This window comes from Ursus maritimus, unplaced genomic scaffold (assembly GCF_017311325.1).
Source record: "Ursus maritimus isolate PB19 unplaced genomic scaffold, ASM1731132v1 scaffold_35, whole genome shotgun sequence".
Taxonomy (NCBI): Eukaryota; Metazoa; Chordata; class Mammalia; order Carnivora; family Ursidae; genus Ursus; species Ursus maritimus.
Genome location: NW_024426119.1, coordinates 5,571,644 through 5,594,765, shown reverse-complemented (window position 1 = coordinate 5,594,765; position 23,122 = coordinate 5,571,644). Strand labels below are relative to the sequence as shown.

Genomic DNA, 23,122 nt, shown 5'->3' with positions numbered 1-23,122 from the left:
CAAGTTGCTAAGTGCACTTTTCTTAACACCTACCTAGGAAACTTGATGGGGCAGGAGAGGAGAAGGTTGAGAGGCTCTCTGGTGGAGGTTTCCTGGACTGTCCTGTGGGGCATACTTACTAGACTTTTGGACACCCTGCATGGGTCCCTGTGCCCTTTCCAAACCTGATTGACTTGCTTTTTCATTTTTTTTTTTAATAATGATTTTTTATTATATTATGTTAGTCACCATACAGTACATCCCCGGTTTTCGATGTAAGGCTCGATGATTCATTAGTTGTGTATAACACCCAGTGCACCATGCAATATGTGCCCTCCTTACTACCCATCACCGGTCTATCCCATTCCCCCACCCCCCTCCCCTCTATAGCCCTCAGTTTGTTTCTCATAGTCCATAGTCTCTCATGTTTCATTCCCCCTTCTGATTACCCCCCCTTTCTTTATCCCTTTCTTCCCCTACTGATTCTTGACTTGCTTTTTCAAACCCTTCTACCTCGCTCTACCTATGGGCTTTCACTGCACGTGGCCGCCACCTGCTGGAACCAGCCTGGAACTGACTGCTGGGCAATGCGAGGCGGACACTTGGCCAGCACAGGAGGTGTGAGAGAACAGATTGTCAAATTCATTCCATGGCATTCATTCCAGAGGGAGCCTCTAAACTGGCCTTGACCCACAAGAATCTGTTTTTTAATAGTCTTTTGGAGACCTAAAGTCTACAAATCCCTCTGATAACTCATCTGAGAGTTTAATCACCTTCTCTCAGAAATATTTTCCCCGTTTGTGATCTCAATGATGCTTCTGTTTAGGTTAATTTCCTACTGATCTGTCTTGATCAGGGATGAAAAGCAACTGCTGTCAATTCTCTGGGTAAAAGCTCTTTATAGGCCTGGAGAAAGATCAATGAATGTGCCTTACTTCTCTGGAAAGATCCCAAGTTTTATTTTCTTTTAAACTGACTTCCTTGCACAGATTTTAAAACTTATTTGTCATCTCTGTGGCTCTCCTCGGAATGCTCTCAACTTCTCAAGGATCTGGCTAACCCCAAACACAGTGCTTCCTACATTATGTATACTCCTCAGATGACCATGCCTTTGTCAACAATTTTCTGAGTACCTACTGTGTGTGAGGTACACGGGTAAGGCTTGTGTGGGCTAGAGGACAAGTTACTCACGAACTTTCCAAGAAGAGGGAAGAGATAGTGCTTCAATGCCTGCACAGAGATCACTCTAACAGTGTGTGAGACAGGTCCAGGCATTGGTGCTACTAGAGGTCAAGGGAGAGAATGAACTCTTTCATTTATAAGGCTTCATATAGGCAGTGGGGACCAAACTGGTCTTTGAAGATGTGATATTGTGATTTATAATAAGAATTATATATTTGGTGTTCCACCTTTTCTGTCTCAGTTCCTAAACCCTCGGAATTTCCTGTGATGAGAGCAATAAAGGTATTTCTTGTTATGTTGATACACACCTTGGCGGGGGGTGAACTGGAGACAGAGTTTAATCACCAGTGGCCAATCATGCCTAATGAATGGAGGTAATGAAAACTCCATAAATGGCAGAAAGGAGAGAGGAGTTTGGAGAGCTTCCGGGTTGGTGAGCTCCTGGAGATTTGCGGAGAGTGGTGTGCTCACAGAGGGCGTGGCAGCTCTGCGCCCTTTCGCATACCCTGCCTTAAGCATCTCTTCCATCTGGCTATTCCTGAGTTACATCCTTTCACAATTACACCAGTAATCTAGTAAGTAAAATGTTTATCTTTGTTCTGTGAGCCACTCTAGCAAATTACTCAAACACGAGGAGAAGGTTATTGAAATTTCCCATCTATAGCTGGTGGGTCAGAAGTACAGGTGACAGCCTAGACTTGGCATTGGCAGCTGAAGTGGGAAGGGACAGTCTCGTAGGACTGAGCCCTTTACCTGTGGGCTCTAACTCTTATCTCCAGGTAGATAGTGTCAGAATGGAGTTAAATGGTAGGACACCCATCTAGTGTCTGAGAATTGCTTGGTGGTGTAGCAGGAAAACTCATACACTGGAATTAGTGACCAGAATTGTTAGAGAGATACATCGAATTGGCTGGACCTGAGAAGAAGGGTGCTAAGAAAGTACAGAGCATTCCAGGCAGAGAGAACAGCCCGAGGAAAGCTTTGGAGACGAGGGATGACCAGGTGTGGATGTGATCTTCCAGTTGTGTTGGTGTGGGTCAAGGGAAAAACAGATGGGGCCAGATTGTGGGGGCCGCCCCAGTGGGGAGCCACGAACAAATCTAGGTACTGTGTTCACATTACATAACTCCTGTTGGATTCTATTAACTTGACAACTTGTTTTTCACCATCCTGACCCTAAATCATTCTCAGCTGCTCTTAGAGCCACTTTGTCCCCATCTAGCATTGGCGCTTGGTTTAGATTTGTTTACTCCAAGTCCCAGTTTGGTTTTTACTCTTATTTTTCTCCTGCTGAGAAATCTGTCTTGCCCTGGCATTATTCACTCCCACTCTCCTAGCCTAATCTTTGGCAAGATCAGTTCCAGCTGGCCAATTCTGCCTTGGTCACTCAATTCTTTTCCTGATGCCATGAGTCTTTTAAACTCCTCTCTACCTTTAGAAGGCTTGGGGAGGTGGGCACCTGAGAGTGAGACCCTGGTCAAGTCACCTGCCCTTTCTGGCTGTGGTGTCCTCCTCTTTAAAAAGAAAAGGGAGGTATGTACCTGACCTCTTGGGTTCTTTCTCGAGTTTATGCTTTATAGCCAATAACCTCAACTGTCTCTGTCCACACGCCATTTCCCACCCCACTCCCAGCTGTTTCCATGGAATAATTTCAGCTTTCCTGGAAGAATTTTCCTATGAAATTGACTGAAAATGGAGTTTGAAACAAATTGGATCTGCTAAGATGTCAGCCAGCTTTAGAGTTATGTTTCCAACTGAGATGAGGATAGAAGAAAAGATGAGAAGCATGCCTAGCTTCCCTCTTGCCAAAGGACCTCTTCCCAGGAGGTATTTTCAAAGACAGAAAATGGTGGACGATAAAGCACAAAAATGAGCTGCAGGTGACACTCAGCACCTTCTTCCTTCACGAACTAGCCAAACCCTCTCCCTTTCCCTCTCCTCCTCCTCTTGATCATCACCCTGGCCCTGTTTGATGCTTCTTGAGAAGAAGTTCCAGCCCTGAGGCTTAGCCACAAGTGTGGTTTAAGATGAAACTGGGAAGGACAATAACCACGGGCTGGGGAAAAGTGATAGCAGCTGGAGAGTCAAGAAGGGACCTGCAGGAGATGATACCTTTCATCTGAATTGGCCATTTCTGCTCGCTCCCAAAGAGAGGGAATAAAGAACACCCGGATCAAATCTTAGGTGATATCAACCTGATGCAAACACCAAGGAAGTCTTAAAAACACCAACTAGGAAGAAGAAAGGTCTTGGATTAGGAGAGGATCTGCAGGAATGTGGAACATGCTTCTCTAACTTTTTGTTTGTTTGCTTAAATAGTGCAGACTTTTTTTTTTTTTTTTTTTTTTTTTTTTTTTTTTTGGTATTTGATGATTTAAGTGGCTTTTACAAGTAACTGAAACAGATTCCAAAATCTTTCCAAGCCTTGACTTCCTCTATGTGTGACCAGTAAATATTTGTTAACTGGGTGTCCTGCATTGGTGCTTTTAGCCCACAGCATCCCCCATGAAAGGCTTTTCCTTAATTTGATCAGCAATTATGTATCCTTCAGTCGCAGCTGAATCCTACCTTTTCCCTAAAGCCTTCCCGGCTCACCACTGTTTGTGACATTCTCATGACCCTGAATCCAGTTAGATAGATTGTGTAATTGGTACTGTGTTCTTGAATACTTAGCACTGGCAGTACAGAATACCTTATTTCTCCTTTAAGGGAAAGAACTATTTTTCACAATTCTTTTCATGGCAGTTAGGATTTGTTATGCTTTAGGTTTTCAAAGAATTGTGTACTTGTCCTATCTGCCCTGTACAAAAAGGCTTCGAGGTAGACAGAGGTGTTAGGACTCCTTTGGTAGCAAGTGACAGAAGCCCAACTTGTTGCAGCTTAAGTAGAAATGGAAATTTAGTTCACTCATAAACCAAAGGAAGAATCCAGAACAAATTGGAAAAGCTCAGGGACGAGAATATGAGATCTGATGCCTCCAGCAGTTCACGCCTCTGTGTCTCTCCTACTTTTGCATGCCACCGACATTCTGTGCCACTTCCTTTGGCTTATTCTAGGGTGGGGTGTGGATATTCTCTTCCAGTGTCAGCAGATATAAATCCTAGAGCCCCAAAAGGATCACAAAATTGGAAGAAGGAGTAATTCTCCAAAGAAACGCAAGGTCTGTGCCAGAAGGAAAAAGGGAGGACAGGAAGCCTGCAGAAAACAAAACTCCACTAGGCAGGTGACACTTGTTACTATCTTCTGAAAACCACAATGAAACTGAAGTTCAAAACAGGCTTCATTGCTACTCTGTAACCAATTCAAGGTGGAGAAATCCTCTCCCTGATTTCTCAGCAACTAACGTCAGGCCTTGCTCATAGTAAAATTCTCAACAAAAATCAGTTCACAGAAAGTTGATTAAAGCTACCTTCAATCCCATGCTTCCTTTCCAGATTGGAGTATTTAGGTCTATAAGAGAAAAGTCACTGTAGGAAAATGAAGTCATCACTGAAATATAATTTGAAAACCATTAAAATAATTATGATAACAGTAAAAACAAATATGACAATTATCAAGCACTCAATATATGCTAGGAACCATGCTAAGGGATTTGCATGTGATAATTCAGTCCCTCCTTACAACTCTGTGGGGAAGGTACCATTATCCCCATTTTATGGAGTAGAAAACTGAGGCTTAGAAAAGTTGTCATGCCTGAAATCACACAGATAGCTGGTTGTGGGACAGGAATTCAGACCTCCAACTGTCTGACAGTGAGTGGGCCTGGGCACCTGTCCGCTTGCTCTACACCTATAATAGCAGGCCCCAGAGGACTGGTTACTATCCTATTCTGGTCATTACTGGGGCTGGACATTTCCACATAGCACTCAAGCCTCCCCCCTCACTGAAGTTTTTACCACACTTTTTCCCAGGTCATCTTCAGGTGTGGAAGAAATTGAAATCTGTGGAAAGATAGGTGATCAATATATTAGGAATGCTTCCTGTAGGTAGGAATGCATGGTCCCAAAACAGTTACGTCTACTCACTCTTGTTCTTTTGCCCAACCTGGTCCCTCTGCTTGAATCTTGAATCCCTTGAATCTCTCTGCCCAGCAAGATCTCTCTCACTTTCAGATTCTACTATTTTATATATATAAATTATATGTATAAATTAAAGTATATATTTTTATAATAAATATTTTTATAAATGTATTTTAAATATATAAATTAAATAAAATACATATTATATAAGAGGACTATGTGTGTGTGTGTGTGTGTGTGTGTGTGTGTGTGTCCTGGCAAGACTGTGAGAGTGTCCATGGCAGGGGTTGTTGGTGTTTGGGTTTCCAGTGCCCAGCACAGAACCTGGTACATAGAAGGTGCTCAATGAATGCATGGTTACATGAATGAAATGTAGAAAGCACATTGAGATTATTCACTTGTTTGATTGGAGGATCCACAGTGGATTCCAAAGCGATTTCCAATTCAGGCTCTTGTTCCTTAGAGGTATATCTAAGACTGAAGTTCTGGGAAGGAAACCAGTGGTCTTGGAGGGGGATCAAAAGAAACAGTCCATGTAAAGTCCCTGGCATTGTTATGTCTGGAATGCTGAGGAAAAAGAAAGAATAAACATAAGTTAAGCCATGTAACTAGCAAGATGCTATAATCAAATTATTTTGGTCACTGCCTCTCAGTCCTAACGATAGGAGTCTACGAAGAAGATAATCTGACCTGTGTCAAACACAGAAGAATTCTGGTGGGTGTGTTTCTCCTCGGCAGTGTACACAGTAACTCATTAGCTCCGTTGTGGGTGTGGACCATATAATTGTTTTTATTTTCCCTGACCTTTCCACTGAAGCAGGTGGAACCAGATGCTTCCCATAGCTGCACGATGCAATTCTGCACAATCGCCATGGAGCATGCTCAATAGTGACCTTCAACTTTGCGTACCCAGCAATGTAAAAACTGTCACTGGGGCACCTGGGTAGCGCAGTCGTTAAGCGTCTGCCTTCGGCTCAGGGCGTGATCCCGGCGTTCTGGGATCGAGTCCCACATCAGGCTCCTCCACTGGGAGCCTGCTTATTCCTCTCCCTCTCCCCCTGCTTGTGTTCCCTCTCTCGCTGGCTGTCTCTATCTCTGTCAAATAAATAAATAAATAATGTTTAAAAAAAAAAAAAAAACAAGATAGACAGGAATACTACTGGCATACCCTTAGAGAAGTTTATTCTGTCCTTGTAATAAGAGTACCTTTTTTGGTAAGAATGATCCAGCATTGTTGTACCTATTCAAAATGAAATCTGTAAAATAATCTCTAAGTTTATTAGGCTTTCTAATACAAGTCAGATTAGGAATAGTTCATCAAAAGCTGGGGTAAATTTTTATTTAGGTTGCTCCCCAGGGTGCCATACTGCTGTCCTCTTGGAGAATCTGCATAACTAAAATGTGCTAGAATTCAAAAAGTTTAAGAGATTGAAGCTGCAGGCGCTTGAAAAGAGAAAAACTACCTTGGCAGGTTCGAGAAGTTCCTCGATAGGGAGAAGGGGTGGGGAATGAATAAAAGTGATGAGCCCATCCATTGAGACAGAAAGGTAAAGGTCTACTGTTGACCAGTATTCGCTATCCAACCCAGGAGGAAAAGTGTATCTGTGTTTTTAGCATTAGGCTGGTTTCTCTTCAGATAGCATATAAATCTTTTGCCTTTTAACATTAGGCCTGGCCGTATGACCTGCTTTAGCTAAAGGTACATGAGCAGAAGTGTCATGTGTTCTCTCCAGGCAGCAGTTTTAAGAGCAAGTGTATTTTCACCATTTGCCTGACTTGGGAACCATGGAAGTCTGTGTTTGGCTTAACTTCTACAAGCTAGATCGCAGGTGGTTACGATGAGCAGTCCTTTTGCCAGTCCCTGATGGACATGCAGTGTGGCAGGAAGTACAGGTTGCTGTTTTAACCTTCTGAGATTTTAGGGGTCAAGATTTAGCATAATATGGCCTATGCAATCTAAAAGAGACTAGGGAATCTGTTAGTTTTGAGAAGCATGACTTAGGAATCTAACTGGCTCAAGTTGGATTCCAGCTCAGCAGTATACCTGTCATTCTCCTGCAGGTACACCAGTCGTATTCTGAATTTGCTGGCACAGTGAAGGATTTTGTAAAGTCACTGCAGTGTCTCAAGCCGAATGATGACTCACAACAGAGAAGCGGGTCCAGTAAGGAGGGGGGTAAAGCTAGACCCACTGCCTGTGCAGGCAAAGCCCTTGGACTTCACAAGCAGAGAAGACTAGTGTCTAGTCTACTGTCTAGAGGCCACACACCCCCATTTAGATGTTGCCCTTGGCATTTCCATCCCATCCTCACTCCCATTTCATATCCCAGTGCCCTCCCTGCCTCATCCCCAATGGTGCCTGATAGGGCCGAGCAGGTAAATCTGCTCAACTACTTGTATACACCCAAGAATACACATATGCCTGTGGGGTGCAGCTTGCATACTCAAATATTCAGAAAGTACTTGACAGATGCAGGAAACAATACTCTATACTCTCCTCTCTACAGATGTTTTCTAAATGACCCAGCTTCCACCTGGTAGCATTAATAGGGCCCAACACCCAGTGACAGATTCCTGTTAGACTTGGGGCCATGATTACAGCTGCTGCCAGAGTTCACACCAGTGGCTCACAACAGGTGCCTGTGTCATGCAGGAGGAAGGTCAAGGCCGTAACTCCTATTCCATTTCAGTGTACACCCTCCAACAAAGAGCAGGTGCAACTTACTAGGCAAGGTAAGCGGCGCTGGAAATTTCTAAGTCCAATGTTTTAAATAGGATTAAAAAGCTAGCCAGTCAATAGAATACGGAAGCCACAGCTGAAATCCACCTGCCAATGGATCCCTTCTATATATTTTCCTTCTCCTCTTCACTCTTATGTGGAGCCCACCTATACATGACAACCCCCAGAGAGTTAGTGTTGAGGGGCGCCCTGGTCCAGTCTCCTCTTTTTATTGAAGAAGAAGCTGAAGCTCAGAGAGGATAAGTGGTGTGTCGACTCCAGCAGGCTGCTGAACCCGCAGGGCTTTGGGAGAAGCCTAGCACCAAGTGAGCCGGTGGCTGATTTATATATGAGGAGACCAGCCTTTGAAGCTGTGTCTTCACTGGGAGGCCCGTGCTCTGTTTTCTCTAGACTTTTCATCAGCACAGCCATCATCAGCCTTTCATCATGCGCCTGTTTACTTTGTTTCACTAAATGCCCTTTACAGCACTGGCGGAGGCTATTTTGGTAGCTTCCTGGATGCAGGAAATGTTTTGTTTGGGCCCCACCTTGTGTTCAGGGTGTCTGGGGACTGTTGAAGTTGTTTGAATTTGAGAGAGAAAAGGAACCAGGAGTCAGACAAACAAAGAGTCTCTCCCCCGAGTGCACCTCTCTCTGCTCCTTCTTTCCACCCTGCAGTGAGAACTCTGTACCAGCCACTGAAATGGCCCTGGAAGCAGAATTAGGAAGAAGGCCCCAAATCCTGGAAGTAAAGCTCACACTCTAGAGACCCGCCATGATATCAGAATTCCATCCATCATTGCAGTCTTAAATCAGAGAGCCCTGAAGAAACATCTATGTCTACCACAAATTATAATATAGCCATAAAATCTTTTCTGTAATAAGTAATTTTCCATAAAACAACACTTCCTAGTCTTCCAGGACATAGCTGAAACATGACTTAGATTGCAGTGGGGTTTTCAATGCATTTTTTCAAATGGAAAGAAGACTTCAAATTCCCTACGCATGATGCATTTTTAATCTTACAGGGTTTAATTTCTCAACAGAAACCCATCTTAGGTAAGGGAGCTTATTCCCAGAGAAGCCTTTCTGACTTTCCCTTGAAGGCTCAAGGTTGATTTATGAACTGTCCAGCTGTGTAGAAAGAGTCTTTAGACAGAGAAAAGGAGCCAACCATTCTCCCCTTTTCCTGGGGACAAGACAAGATGCATTTGCGTCCAAACTGGAACTGCAAAATCAAGATTATACATTAGGAAATCTACTCTTAAGGAAAGTGTACATTAAGATTGATCTCCTGTGTTGGGGGACATTAGAAAATACCTTTCTATGCTACATACAATTTAGAGATCTTTAATCTGCATTAGTTCAGATGGACTCTTGCCTGAAGGCAAGGGTATGCATTAGATACCCCATCCCAAAAGTTCCTACCACTCTGATCCCAGATCACATATAAAAGAATCCAATGTAGAAGAAGGAGACCTCGGGGCGCCTGGGTGGCGCAGCGGTTGGGCGTCTGCCTTCGGCTCAGGGCGTGATCCCGGCGTTCTGGGATCGAGCCCCACATCAGGCTCTTCCGCTATGAGCCTGCTTCTCCCTCTCCCACTCCCCCTGCCTGTGTTCCCTCTCTCGCTGGCTGTCTCTCTCTGTCAAATAAATAAATAAAATCTTTAAAAAAAAAAAAAAAGAAGAAGAAGAAGGAGACCTCACTGAATTAGGACCAAAAAGACCAGTGCTCATCCAGTCAGTAAGAAACATGGGTTCTTCTAGGGAAATCCCAGCCCTGTGTTAGCAGGCGTGAAAACAACAGTAATCCCACCGTCCATCATCAGAGCTCCTGGATGACCAGGTACATTGTTGATGAGCAGTCATATTTTGAAAGCTATCTTTTTTTCTGAGTGATACGTCGCAACCATGTGCTTAAAATATTTAGTAAATCGTGTTGTAAACAGATGTGTTATCATCCAGGCTTTGTTGTTCCATTTCTAGACCACAAGCAGAGTAGCTTGAGCGTGATTCTTAAGGGCCCTTGGATTTTTACAATGGTAAATGAGCATTGGCTTCAACTTAAAGGGAAGTTCAAAAATCAAGTGCATTAGCCCCTAACAAGAGGGTCAACCTGTCCTTTGAAGCTTTGAAGCCAGGCATTGATTTCTCCTCTCTAGCTATGGAAGTCCTAGATGGCATCTTCTTCCACTAGAAGGCTGTTTCACCCACACTGAAAAACTTGTTGAGTGGAGCCACGTTCATTAATAATCATAGCGTGCTTTTCTGGAGAACTTGCTGCGGCTTCTCCATCAGCATTGCCGCTTCACCTTGTACGTGTATGTCATGGAGACACCTTCTTTCCGTAAACCACATGATCAACCTCTGCTAGCTTCATACTTTTCTTCTGCATCTTCCTCACTTCTCTCAGCCTTCACAGACTGAAGAGCGTTAGGACCTTGCCCTGGATTAGGCTTTGACCTGGGGAATTGTTGTGGCTGGTGTTTTATCCAGACCACTAAAACGTTCTCCATTTCAGCAGGATGACTGTTTCACTTTCTTGTCATCTGTGTGTTCAATGTAGTAGCACTTTTAGTTTCCTTTAAGAACTTTGCATTCACAACTTGGTTAACTGGTGCAAGAGGCCTAGCTTTCAGCCTGTCTTGGCTTTCATCATGCCTTTGCCACTAAGCTTGATCATTTCTAGCTTTTGCTTTAAAATGAGGGACATGTGACTCTTCCATTCACTTGAACACTTAGAAGCCATTGCAGGTTATTAACTGACCTATTTTTAATATTGGTGTGTCTCAGGGAGTAGGGAGGCCCAAGGAAGAGGGAGAGGAATGGGAGAACAGCCAGTCAGTGGAGCAGTCAGAACACAAAATGTGTGTATCAGTTAAGTTCCTCATTTTATATGGGTGCAGTTCATAGCACCCCAAAATAATTACAATAGTAACATCAAAGATCACTGATCACAGATTGCCATAATAAATATAATAATAATGAAAAATTTGACATCTTGCCAGAATTACCAAAACATGACAGAGACACGAAGTGAGCGAAAGCTGTTGAAAAAAGGGTGCCCACAGACGTGCTTGATGCGGTTTGCCACAAAACTTCAGCTTGTAAAACACGCAATCATCTGTTAAGCGCAATAAAGCAAAGCACAGTAAAATGAGGTACATGGAATATTGTATGTCAGCTATACGTCAATAAAAAAACGTTGACTAGGAGCACCTGGGTGGGTCAGTCAGTTAAGCATCTGCCTTCGGCTCAGCTCCTGATCTCAGGGTCCTGGGATCGAGCCTCGCGTCAGGCTCCCTGCTCAGCAGGGAGCCTCTCTCTCACTAACTCTGTCTCTCTCTCTCAAATAAAGAATATCTTAAACAAAAATTTTTTTAAATGTTGACTAGCTTGGTTATAGCTGTTTTCTTCTTTATGCCTGATATAGTACTTACCATGTGACACCCTATTATGCAAATGTACTGAGTGACAAGTGTCTAAGGAGACTCTTCTAAGGAAATAACTGGACTTTTTAGAGGAGCTGGTTGGCCCTTGGCAATGACGGAATTGGCAGGTAACTAAAGTCACATCAAGGTGGTAGAATGGCCCTGTGTGAATTTAGTTCAAGGATTCATGTATGAGTCTAGAGTGCATACTCCTGTGGATATGAAATTATTTGGTGTCACTTAAAATGTTACTCTGCTAAGTTCTGAAGAAAATTATCATAAGTTTTTTTTTAATAAGTTACTTTAGAAAACAATGAAATAGTTGAAGCATGAGTTGTTTAAGAGAACTGAGACTAAGACACGTCTGTTTGGGAATCAAGAGGTGTAATCTTGTTAGTGAGAGGGTCCTTCCCTGTGCATCAAGAGCCCTGGGATCCGGAGACAGGGCCTGGCCAGGCAAGGTAGCAGCAACAATGTTGGTCGTGGGATGGGGAAGCTGAGTTCTACAGCTGGAAGAACTAGCAGGTACTAAGGAGTGACCAGGTGTTAAATCCCCATCAGAGAGAAGAAAAGGGAGAAACTGGAGGCTTCAGATATCCCATTAGCGCTGTGCTTGGAACTTACATAGTAGGTGCTCAGTAATATTTGCTGAATGAATGTGAGTAAAACCAAGAGCTGGGGGTGTGGGGGGGAGCACCGTCAAATCATCATCTTACAGGTTTGGGGGAAGCAGATGGAGTTGTTTCAAAGAGGCTAACAAAGAAGATACAGAGTCAGGTGTCTGGTTCCAGGTTAGGTATTAATGGTGCCAGTAAATGTTCTGGGATCTGGGTAGAGTTTTATGGAAAAGAGACCTCAGGTGACAAAGTGGTACACTGGGCTGGTAGGGACTGCAGGCCACTGGGGACGAAGAAGCAAGAGTGGGCCCTGCTGGGCACCTGGGTGGCTCAGTTGGTGAAGTGTCTGCCTTCAGCTCAGGTCCTGGGATCGAGTTCTGCATCGGGCTCCTTGCTCAGTGGGGAGTCTGCTTCTCCCTCTGTCCCTCCCCTGCTCATGTGCATTCTCTCTTTCTCTCTCTCTTTCTCTTCTCTCTCTCAGATAAATAAAATCTTAAGAAAAAAGAAAAAAAAAGGGAATGAACCCAACTGCTGAGCCAGGCTGCCCGTTGCCCCACAGAAGCTGTGGCCTAAAAAGGACTCCATGAGAATTGTCACTCCGTCAGTAGGCAGTCCAGGGTGGGCTGCCTCTTTGGCCCAGGCCAAAAATGTGCTTGGAGAAAAAAAAAAAGTCAACTTGAATTTCCTTACCATGAAGTATTTTTACTCTTATGAAAGTGATTCCTTTGCAGATAAACTGCTTTAAGGCAGTGGTTCTGGGATATTAAAAGAATAAGAATTCTCTTGAATCCCTACTACTGACATAAATTGTTTTTAGGATAATGTTATTTAAATATGTATGTACAAGAAAATATGTGTGTACAAATAAAAAACTAGGAACAAACTCTTTATGCTTATAAATCCTACACACTTATACAACCAAATTTAATTTCAAAGTAAATTCAGGCACATTAAATTTGGCATGTCTGTACTTTGTTACTATGTGTTTTGTGATGACACAATTTTCCCACTACTTTCCTTTATTGTAACTTTCAACGACCTTTATACAGCGCACTACGGAGTCATCAGGTCTTCATTTGCTTGTAATGCATCATTTACAAGTTATATCCACTTGTCTTTTTCCATTCATCTATGACAATTAATGTAACACATAGTGTCAGACCAAATCTCAATTTATTAAATAACTTAAGACACCCAAGTTTTATTCTATAAACCTGTCTTTTAATTACAAATGCCCAATATGAGTTTTAACTGTCTAATGCATAAAGTAATTCAGCATAAAAAAAAATGGTAGGTCAGGGTCAAAATGACATTTTTTTGCAGTAGTAGTTCATTTGTTTTCTACGTTCCACATATAAGTGAAATTATATGGTATTTGTCTCTGTCTGACTCATTTCACTTAGCATAATACCTTCTAGGTCCATCCATGTTGTTGCAAATGGCAAGATTTCTTTCTTCTTCATGGCCAAGTGATATTCCATATAATATATACACACATGTGATACACATACATACCTATATGTATACATACATGTGATGTACACATATGTCCCACATTTTTATCCATTCATCTATCGATGGGCACTTAGGTTTCTTCCATATCTTGACTATGTTAAATAATGCTGCAATGAACATGGGGGTGCATATATCTTTTTAAATTACTGTTTTCATTCCCTTCAGATGTATAGCTAGAAATGGAATTGCTGGATCATATGGTAATTTTACTTAATTTTTTTTAGGAACGTCCATACTGTTTTCTATAATGACTGCACCAATTTACATTCCCAGCAGCAGGGCATGAGGGTTCCCTCTTCTTCACATCCTCACAGGCACTTGTATCTCTTGTCTTTTTGTTACCAGCCATTCTGACAGGAGTGAGGTGGTACCTCACTGTGGTTTTGATTTGCATTTCCCCGATGATGAGTGACGTTAACCATCTTTTCATGTGTCTGCTGATCATCTGTATGTCTTCTTTGGAAAAATGTCCCACTCAGGTCCTCTGCCCATTTTTTTACTAGATTGTTTGGTTTGTTAGTGTTGAGTTGTAGGAGTTCTTTATATATGTTGGATATTAACCCCTTAATGGATACATCATGTGCAGATATCTGCTCACATTCTGTAGGTTGCCTTTTCATTTTGTTGATGGTTTCCTTTGCGGTACAAAAGCCTTTTAGTGTGATCTAGTCCCAACTATTTATTTTTGCTTTTGTTGCCCCTGCCCAAGGAAACAAATCCAAAAACAAAGTACCTCAAAGACTAGGGTCCAAGAGTTTACTGCCTATATTTTTTTAGGAGTTTTTTGGTTTCAGGGCCTGTATTTTGTCTTTAACCCATTCTGAGTTTATTTTTGTGTATGGTGTAAGAAAGTGGTCCAGTTTCATTCTTGTGCATGTGGCTGTCCAGTTTTCCCAGCACCATTTATTGAAGAGACTGTCCTTACCTGATTGCATAGTCTTGCCTCCTTTGTTGTATATTAACTGACCATGTAAGCACAGGGTTATTTCTGGGCTCTGTATTCTGTTCCATTGATCTATGTGTTTGTTCTTGCACCAGTCTCATGCGGTTCTGATTACTACAGCTTTCTGGTATATCTTGAAATCTGGGATTGTGATACCTCCAGTTTTTTGTTTTTGTTTTCGTTTTTGTTTTTCCTTTCTCAAGATTGCTTTGGCTACTCTGGGTCTTCTGTGGTTCCATACAAATTTCAGGATTGTTCGTTTGAGTTCTATGAATAACGCTATTAGTATTTTGATAGGAATCACATTGAATCTGTAGATTGCTCTGGGTAGTAGTAGACATTTGAATAAAATTCTTCTGGTCTATGAGCATGGTATATCATTCTAAGCTATTTAAATTTTATTTGCCCAACCTTCAAATGGCAATTATTCCTTAATTCCCTCCACCCTTCCCAACCTTAAAAATGCCTCACTTCATAGACAAAACACACAACACAGTTTCTGTACTGAACACTAATCAATCAAGCAAAATAGCCACCTGTAAAAAAGTAACAGGTAGGCAGTGGTGAGAAATATTTGCCCAGCACTTTACTATTTCCCTTTTGGGGACTCAGAGTACTTTTTTTTTTTCTCATTGCTATTCGGTGGAGGTTGGAAACAAACTTTTAAAAAAACCTACTGGAAATTAATAATGCTGTTTCTAGTTAAGTTTGCACTCTTTAAGAAAAAAGAAAAACCAGGGCATATGTATCTTGCAATAGACAATTCGAACATCCTATGAAATGTCATACGAGGGGTTTTACCTAAAATTCCTGTATAATTTTGTAAGTCACTAAATGCTACTTTTTCAACTAGAGAAAAAAGTCAGTTTCTCCATCAATACATTCTCATTTCATATTCTACCCCAAAGAGGGGAAAAATAGCATCTATGTAGGGGCTCAGGACAAGAAATCTATTACTCCAGTAACTGAGTCTACAGTCTCTCTAGCTGACTTTTCAAACCCTCTATCATCAGTTTGGCTACAGTTCTAGTGTATTTTGGCCCAGTCTACTGGCTTCAGCTCAGCTCATGCTGACACATATGGAGGGGGCTGAATTCAATATTGGGGTAGACAATTTATGAGTACTTATAATTGTACACCACCCACGTGCAATTAAACCTGAAAAGAAACTATGGATATCCTCCGCTGCAATGTGAAAATCCCCATCCTCCCCACACCTCACTTTTTCCAGATTACCTTTTCCAAGGCATGAGTGCTCACAGTGTGGAGCCAGAGAACGGGAAGCCATTTTTCATAGCCTGAAGCATTCCTTTGATTTCAGCTCTATGGTGAGCAAGATTTTTCCCCATGAGTCTTTCCCCTCCCACCTCATGTCACAGTCAGTTTTCACACAAAACTACAAAGAGCTGAAAAACTCTGACCACACACCAGCCACTCAACAATGAGAAGGCACAACTCTGACTGTCAGCATGCACGTTTTAAAATTTGACCTTGCATTGAAAAAAAACAACAATCCTAGTATAAGGAGGAAATGGCATTGCAGAGATCTCCCAGGAACAAGCTTTCCACTCCCTACTCTGTTGTTTTAGGTTTCTTCCAGTTTCCATTTTACAAAATGGGTCTCTTAACACACCACCTATGTGTTCATCAGCAGGACTCCCAGTAGACTGATGGTAGCATGCTGGGCCAGAGTTGATTGACAGACATCAGGTCGATAATCCAGGAAGTGGAGGAAAAGAACTGAGGTTAAAAAGAAAAAGACGTGGGCCAAAGGAAAGGATAAAGTGAATCTAAAGGGAAGCCTCAAAGGAAGGGTGTCTTGAATAGAGGCTGATGGGAGTTGAGAAGCTGCTCAGATGCAGAAGGCCAAGGAGCCCAGTCATTTCAACAGAACTTTCCCCAGCAGTAGGACCTAGAGCAGCAGAGCAAGGCATGTGGGATTTTTCCCAAAGAGGCTATTGGGTAGTGACAGTTAGACTTGTATTACGATGCTTCCAGAAATTTGATCTAAAACTGAGAGGAATCTAGCAAAACCTCATTGAGTTTTCACAAGTTTCTAAATGCTAGATCGTTTGGGGAAGGGACAAGCCAGGGCTGTGAAAACCAGCTTGTGCTTGAGATTAAAATGCTTTGAGCTAACTCTAGGGAAATGCTGTAAAACTGTAATTCACCTATGACTTATCTTTTTTAACACTCCTCTTTATTCATTTCATAATTATTTGTTGAGCTTCTACCCCAGTTCTCACAGTACCATAGGGAAGTCTTATTATTACCAAGGGCAAGGGTTTATTTAACGAAATTATAAATTCCATGATGGCAAAATCTGTTTTGTCCACTTCCATAGTTTAAGAGCGTAGAGCAAAGTGTTCAGTTCATAGTTGTCGAATGAAGCAGGTGTATAGCTTAGTAACGGACTGTTGTCTTTACTACCACCAGAATACTATGGTAAATGTGTTTTGTTCACTATGATGCTTAGAGAGTGAAAAATGTACCCATTTTCCAATTCAAATGGATGAGGTAGGGGCCAAAATTTTCCAACCTAAAAGAGAAAGAAACTCCTCTTCCCTCCTATAGCAGTTGTTATGGAAGGGGCCATAGCTCAAGGAAGAGAAGCTGTCTTTAAATCTGTCCTTCTTTCAGCATATATCTAAAATAAAATGTTTGAAAAGCTGCTGGGCATGGGTACCTGGTTAAAGCCGTTTGTGGAGAGCTACCTCTCCGTGCATAGAGCTGGATAGAGAGGATAGAAAACAGATCTAGAGGGGCAGAGCACATCTGCTGCAGTTTTGCTCCTCAGCGTCCACTTTTTTCCCTTTGTCTGGTAGAAAAACACATAGGAAGTATTTAGTTCCAGTCAGCAGACATATAATCGTTAGGTGCTATGAATTCACTCATGCTCCCACATGAAATCTAAAATGCAGGCAACATAGTGCTTTCCGTGTAACGTAACCGGGGGCGGGGGGTGTGGGTGAGGGAACAACACAAAGTATAGCTCCTACAGTCCCTACTTTTGTACTGGTCACAGGCCTAAGTTAAGAACCATAGCTTTTTCTACCCATTCCCCGCTTCCCTTACCCTCTGTGACCCCCTTGGCTGGATAAAGCCTTTACCTGATGGTGACTCAAACATTACACAAAACCCCAAATCCGTGGTCGTCTTGTGCTTATTGGGATGCTGCAGTTTTTCGTAGACCAGAATGGTAGAGATATACTAAAAGGAGCTCCAGTAAGTTATCTGGGCTCCAAGCATAGCCTTTATTCCTTCCACTGCGCATCAGCAAGTGCGATCACCCAGGCCAGTAATGTGGCCCCACTTTTGCCTGTTCGTGAAGCTGCATTAGGAACCAGAGAGTCCCGATTGTCAATTTAGAACCATCACTGTCCCCTCTTGGAGGCATTCTTCCCTTAAGCACTAGAACCTCCAAAACCACGACTGCCAACATTGTGGAGACAGAAAGCACAGATTCTTTAAGTGAGTTATTACGAATAAGAATGGTGAAGGTAGAAGAGGTCCTTCTGTCCTGATTCCCAGACCCATGAATTCAGGCTGTCCGGGAAATGGTTTTGACCTCTGGTTTGAGGCATATTCCCTAACCTGACAGTTCATTGTCTCCTGTCATTGTAACTGAGCCTGGCAGTAGTTCATTTCACAATTATATGAACACTGGGACAGTATATTTAGTAGATATGAACCCATTTCCACATTTTATTTGCCATTCAGTGAGTTAGAGGGGATAAAATGGGGGGAAATAAGACATCCTGTAAGTTTAGGGATGGTGGTCTGGCAGAAAAATTAGGGCCAGAAAGAAAATGCCTATTTATAACGTTATATATAATATGTATATTCCCATGAGGAAAAGTGACTGCTGCCTCTGTGATAGAAGGGGTCCGATAAAAAGGTAGCATGTTGGGTCCCCTACGGAATGATGCTATATCAGGGGTGTAGCCTTGGTCTCTGCTGACACTGAGCAGTAGCAGTAAAGAGATCAATCTTGATAAAGGAGTTTACCTTGATGAGCCTTAATTCTTGCCACCATAGCAATATTGTCAAGGGGCCTATTGAATAAGTCGCATGTTGGCTGAGAGATATTCTGACTGATAGCCGTGGGATTTCATCTTGTCCACCTTATCAAGAGCCTCTCTCCACAATGCAGTGTGGAGAGCATTTAGATGGTGAAGGAATAATATGTGCCCATTGTGAGAAATCTATCCTCACATGTTTTCCCTTGTCACCAATCTGCATATAATTTTCTTTTAAAGGTCCGGACCAACTGGTTAAGTTTTTAGCCACTACCCATGCAAACATAGATACAAACCTTAAGCTAGCTTCTGGTGGTCTAAGTAAACAATCAAGTATACTGCTTAAAATTCTAATTAGAATAATTTTCCTTCACCGTAGTCTTTCAGATCCACCCTAACTGGAACTGTAATGCAGGGGCTATGCACTTCTGGCTTATGACCACATATCATCAAGTCAGGCCCAAGTTTGCTTTCCTAATCATATAGTTGTAAGGAATTCCGCATAAGCCCATAGATGTGAACTGAGATAGAAGAGGCAGTGCACCAGAAGGGGTGAGCCACCTACCCATGTTGAACCCAATCTTTTATATACTATTGCCACCTGATGAATTCCTCTTGCACATTCCTAGTTTTATGGGTGGTGGGTCAGACATCACCCAGTTCATTAGGGTCAGCTCAGATCTCAGGTCACTTGATCTTCCATAGTCTGTATAATGGTTTGAATGGTGTGGCCCCCCCAAAATAAGTCTTCTAGAACCTGTAAATGTGACCTTATATGAAAAGGGCATTTTTGAAGCCAGAATTAAGTTGTGGATTTTGAGATGAGATTATCCAGAATTACTGGGTTGTACCCTAAATCCAATGACAAGTGTGTTTTATTCAAGACAGCAGAGGAGAAACAGAGAAGGCCCTGTGAAGGTGGAAGGAGAGATCGGAGTGATGCCTTCACAAGCCAAGGATTCTTGCAACAACAGAAGCTGGAAGCGGAAAGGAGGAAAGGAAGGATTCTCCTCTGGAGACTTTTAGAGGGAACATAGCCCTGCTAACATCTTATTTCAGACTTCTAACTTCCAGAACGGTGAGAGAACACACTTCTGTTCTTTTAAATCACCAAGTTTGTGGTAATTTGTTACTGCAGCCACAGAACACTAATGTGGTCAGACATTTAGTGTTTGCTCGGGCCTAGTGGCAAGGTAGAAGCTGTTTAAAGGGAGAATAGTTACCTGCAAAAGGCGTCACGACTATACTCCAAAACACGAGAGGTCTACATTGATTCTCCTCCTGGGGCTTGCCAAAGATCAGAGGGGAAGGCTTGCCTCCGATATGGGGGGGGGGGGGGGGGAGCAGGAGCTTCTTCCTTAACCAGTGAAGGATCAGGGGAATTGGGAGGTTTGCAGTTCTCAGTCTTCTCTGTATCTGCCAAAAAGAACCTCACCTCATCTTCTATCTCAGGAATCCAGTCCTTTCTGCTTGTGAATTATCACATAAGACCAAGCAGCATTGCACAGTATTGACACAGCAACTGTGTCTCCCAGTGATTGAGCCATTTGCTCAGTGCCATGGAGGTGGCTCCTGTCAGACTGGAGAGTCAGTCCCAGGTATACGAAGCCTCAGCACATGCACCTCTTATTTCGTGGTGTTGCAGGCCCCTCGACATCTATGTAATAGGGGAAAAGTGGATGGAGATAGGACATGGGTTTAGCCACAGATGATCGTCAATCGTATCTGCCCGGTGCCTAGATAAGAGATTCTTTACGAGCCGTGCTGAGTTAGATATATTTGCCCTGCAGCTAGAGAGGCAGAAGATTCATTGAACACTTGCAAAGAGGCTGTTGATTTTCGACCTGTGCCCTGAGTTGGATGTTCAAGGCTGATAATTTTTCCTTTTCTCTGTTTATGCTCTCTGGGTTTCATAAGTAGCTAGCCGACGGCCCAGTCTATGTAATCTGAATCACCTGACAAAACAATGCATGCCACAGTCACAGGATCGCTGCTTTTCACCTGCACACCACCCCCCAGCAGCTGTTGATAATTTGAGTGACTATTATTCCACCACATACTTTGTTAGCCATTCTACCCTGGCAAGGAGATTATCTGTGCTCTCATCAAATAAACACATGAGCAACGTAATCACAGGATCCCATTCTGGGGATCTGTTTTCAGGAGCAAATCCGAGCTTCGTTTACTGGATCAGCCAGCTTCCCAGCAGTAAACAGACGGTATACTCCAAAGGGATAACTAAAGAGAGTTTGGTGAAGGGACATTGACGAGAGCGTGGGCCAGTTGTTACCGACAAGAAATGGTAAAGCAGCCGGCTAGGAAGAGTAGAATGCTGTTACCAGCCTTGGCTTGAAGGTACCTGGGAGGAACTGTTCACTGGGACTTAGAGCAGAAGATGTAAAGAAGCCATCCAGCAGAAGCTGTGGCTTTGGGGGTAGGAATCCAGCCACTGCTAAACAGTGACAGGAAAGGAGACAGAGACCTGAGAGCCCTGACATCTCTTCCCTCATACTTTCCAATCTCCTGCTGATGCCTCCCATTGGACAAACCCAATCAGAAGCCAGAGGGAAGGGAGTCCAAGGAGGTTCGTCTCACAAGGCTCAAAGTGGGGTGAAGGCTAGAGAGTAGATCTAGAGGGAAAACCAGAATTTTCAGCAGTGTGTTTACTGGCTGGCTATGGAAGCCAAAATATATACAGAGAGCAACAACCAATATGTCAATCGGCTGGTCTGACTCAGTCCCCGATTGGGGTATAAGTAAAAGAGAGTGGAACCAGAGCTTATAGCACTCCAGCTCCTGATCTTTCCTTCCAGCACCACAAAATCAGGAGGGAGTAAACAGCATGCCACTTCCTGAGGCTTGATACGTGTCCATGTGCACACCTTTCCCCTATTAAACCGACTAACGGGCTGGAAGGTGCACGTGCTTAGGAATCAGACACACGGAGCTGACTCACGGCTCTGACATTCACAACTTACATGACAATGGGCAAGTTACTTCGTTACTTTAAACAGCAATTGCTCCATCTGAATAGTCTGGAATAATAACCACCCTAACAAAAATGTTGCAAAGAGTAAATGAAATAATGGAAAGTTCTTAATAGGGTTTTTCACACATGGTAAATACTCTTTAAATGTTTCTTTTCCATATTGACCTTTTACTTGTGCTGCTGCAGCCACTGTGTAAAACATATTTGAAACTCATTTTATGAGAGAACACATTCCGAGTTCCAGTCAGCTTGTAAAATAGAAACCTTTTAAATACAACTTGTTTTTAAGTTGAGAGGGGTCTGTATTTAGACAAAACTATCAAGGGCTGGTTGATGGTCATATTTTCAGAAATGATAGGATCCCTCTAACTGGGATAAAGAGAGTTCACTTTGCAAGAAATAGCTAATTCTATAAGAAAGGCTACATAACAAAAAGAAGCATAGACTATGGAAAATGCTCTGGAAGAATATCCCCAAAACTATCCAGCAGGGGTTAACTCCAGAGACCAGAGCAGGATTGGAGAATTGTGAGCAATGACAGCAGAGTCCCACTTATTTCTCTGTATATTTAAATATTGCTTAAATATTTTACAATGAACATGCATTTGTTATGCCTAACTTTTAAAACCATTTAAAAATTTTTCATGGTTCCAGTGCAAGATAAGTTGCTAATATTATGGACAAAGCAAGATGTCTACTATAAAGAACAGTAACGAACTACAGATAAAGAAATGATGATATGTAATCAATAAGACAGAATAAGGCTCATTTATTTACCAAAAAGGAAAAGGATTTTAATGATTTATCTTATGGTATGTAAACTAATGCTGTTAGCTATTACATTACACTATAAGCTCCAGGAGGATATTTCTGTTTATTCTTATTTATCCCTAACATCTAGACTAATTTGTGTTATATGCTCAGCAGGCAAATGTTACATGAATGAATATTTTTTTTAAATTGAGAGACAGAGTGGTCTGTTGAACAGAACACAGTAAGTCAGTTCTTATGAGTACTTCACAAGTCTCTGAGCCTCGGTTCCCTCGTCGATAAAATGGGGGAGTAGATAACATAAGTAATTTCAAGACTAGTTTTAATAAACCCATAAGTATCTAAAGTTTTAAGAACTGACATTGAGTCTCCAATTATTTATTATACCAAGTAAAGTTTTAAAAAGTCATCATTGTCACTACTATTCCATAAACAAATATAAGAGAGACATAATTCAGAATAAAGAATAGTTTCTTCCTAAGAAAGGATGATTGGCAGCCTTACACTAGTGCATACACACACACACACACACACACACACACAACTGCGTAATAAATTTGACAAAGATTCATGGAAGATTTTGAATCAAAGGATTAAATGAACTCTGAGATCTCTTCGTCTCTAAGATTTCATGAACACATTTTTATTTTCCTAAACTTATTTAATGTTTTTATTTTCCAATGGGAAAGTATGTCCTTAATAGTTAAAAAAATTCCAGCAACACTGACGTGTACAAAGTGGAAAATGAAGCCCACCCCAAGGCTCCCCTCCCCCGACTCTCACAAATAAAATATGGCTCATCCTCTAGGCTATTTAAACATACATATACTGGCATAGCTTTCTTGAAGGAATAAAACTTATTCTAAACTATTAGCTTGCAAAGTAGAAAGCCACATATGTAGTAATGATCAACTGAACTGAATATAAATAACATTTAG

At 42.2% G+C, this 23,122-nt stretch overlaps 1 long non-coding RNA gene across 1 annotated transcript in view; it reads left to right on the top strand.

Annotated features, from left to right (window-relative positions):
- The window catches only part of LOC121100193, a 144,174-nt gene that overhangs the window by 83,863 nt on the left and 37,189 nt on the right, over positions 1-23,122 (top strand). Inside the window, exon 2 of the long non-coding RNA XR_005831919.1 lies at positions 19,309-19,502. This is a non-coding gene — a long non-coding RNA (uncharacterized LOC121100193). The remainder of the gene's footprint in view (positions 1-19,308; positions 19,503-23,122) is intronic.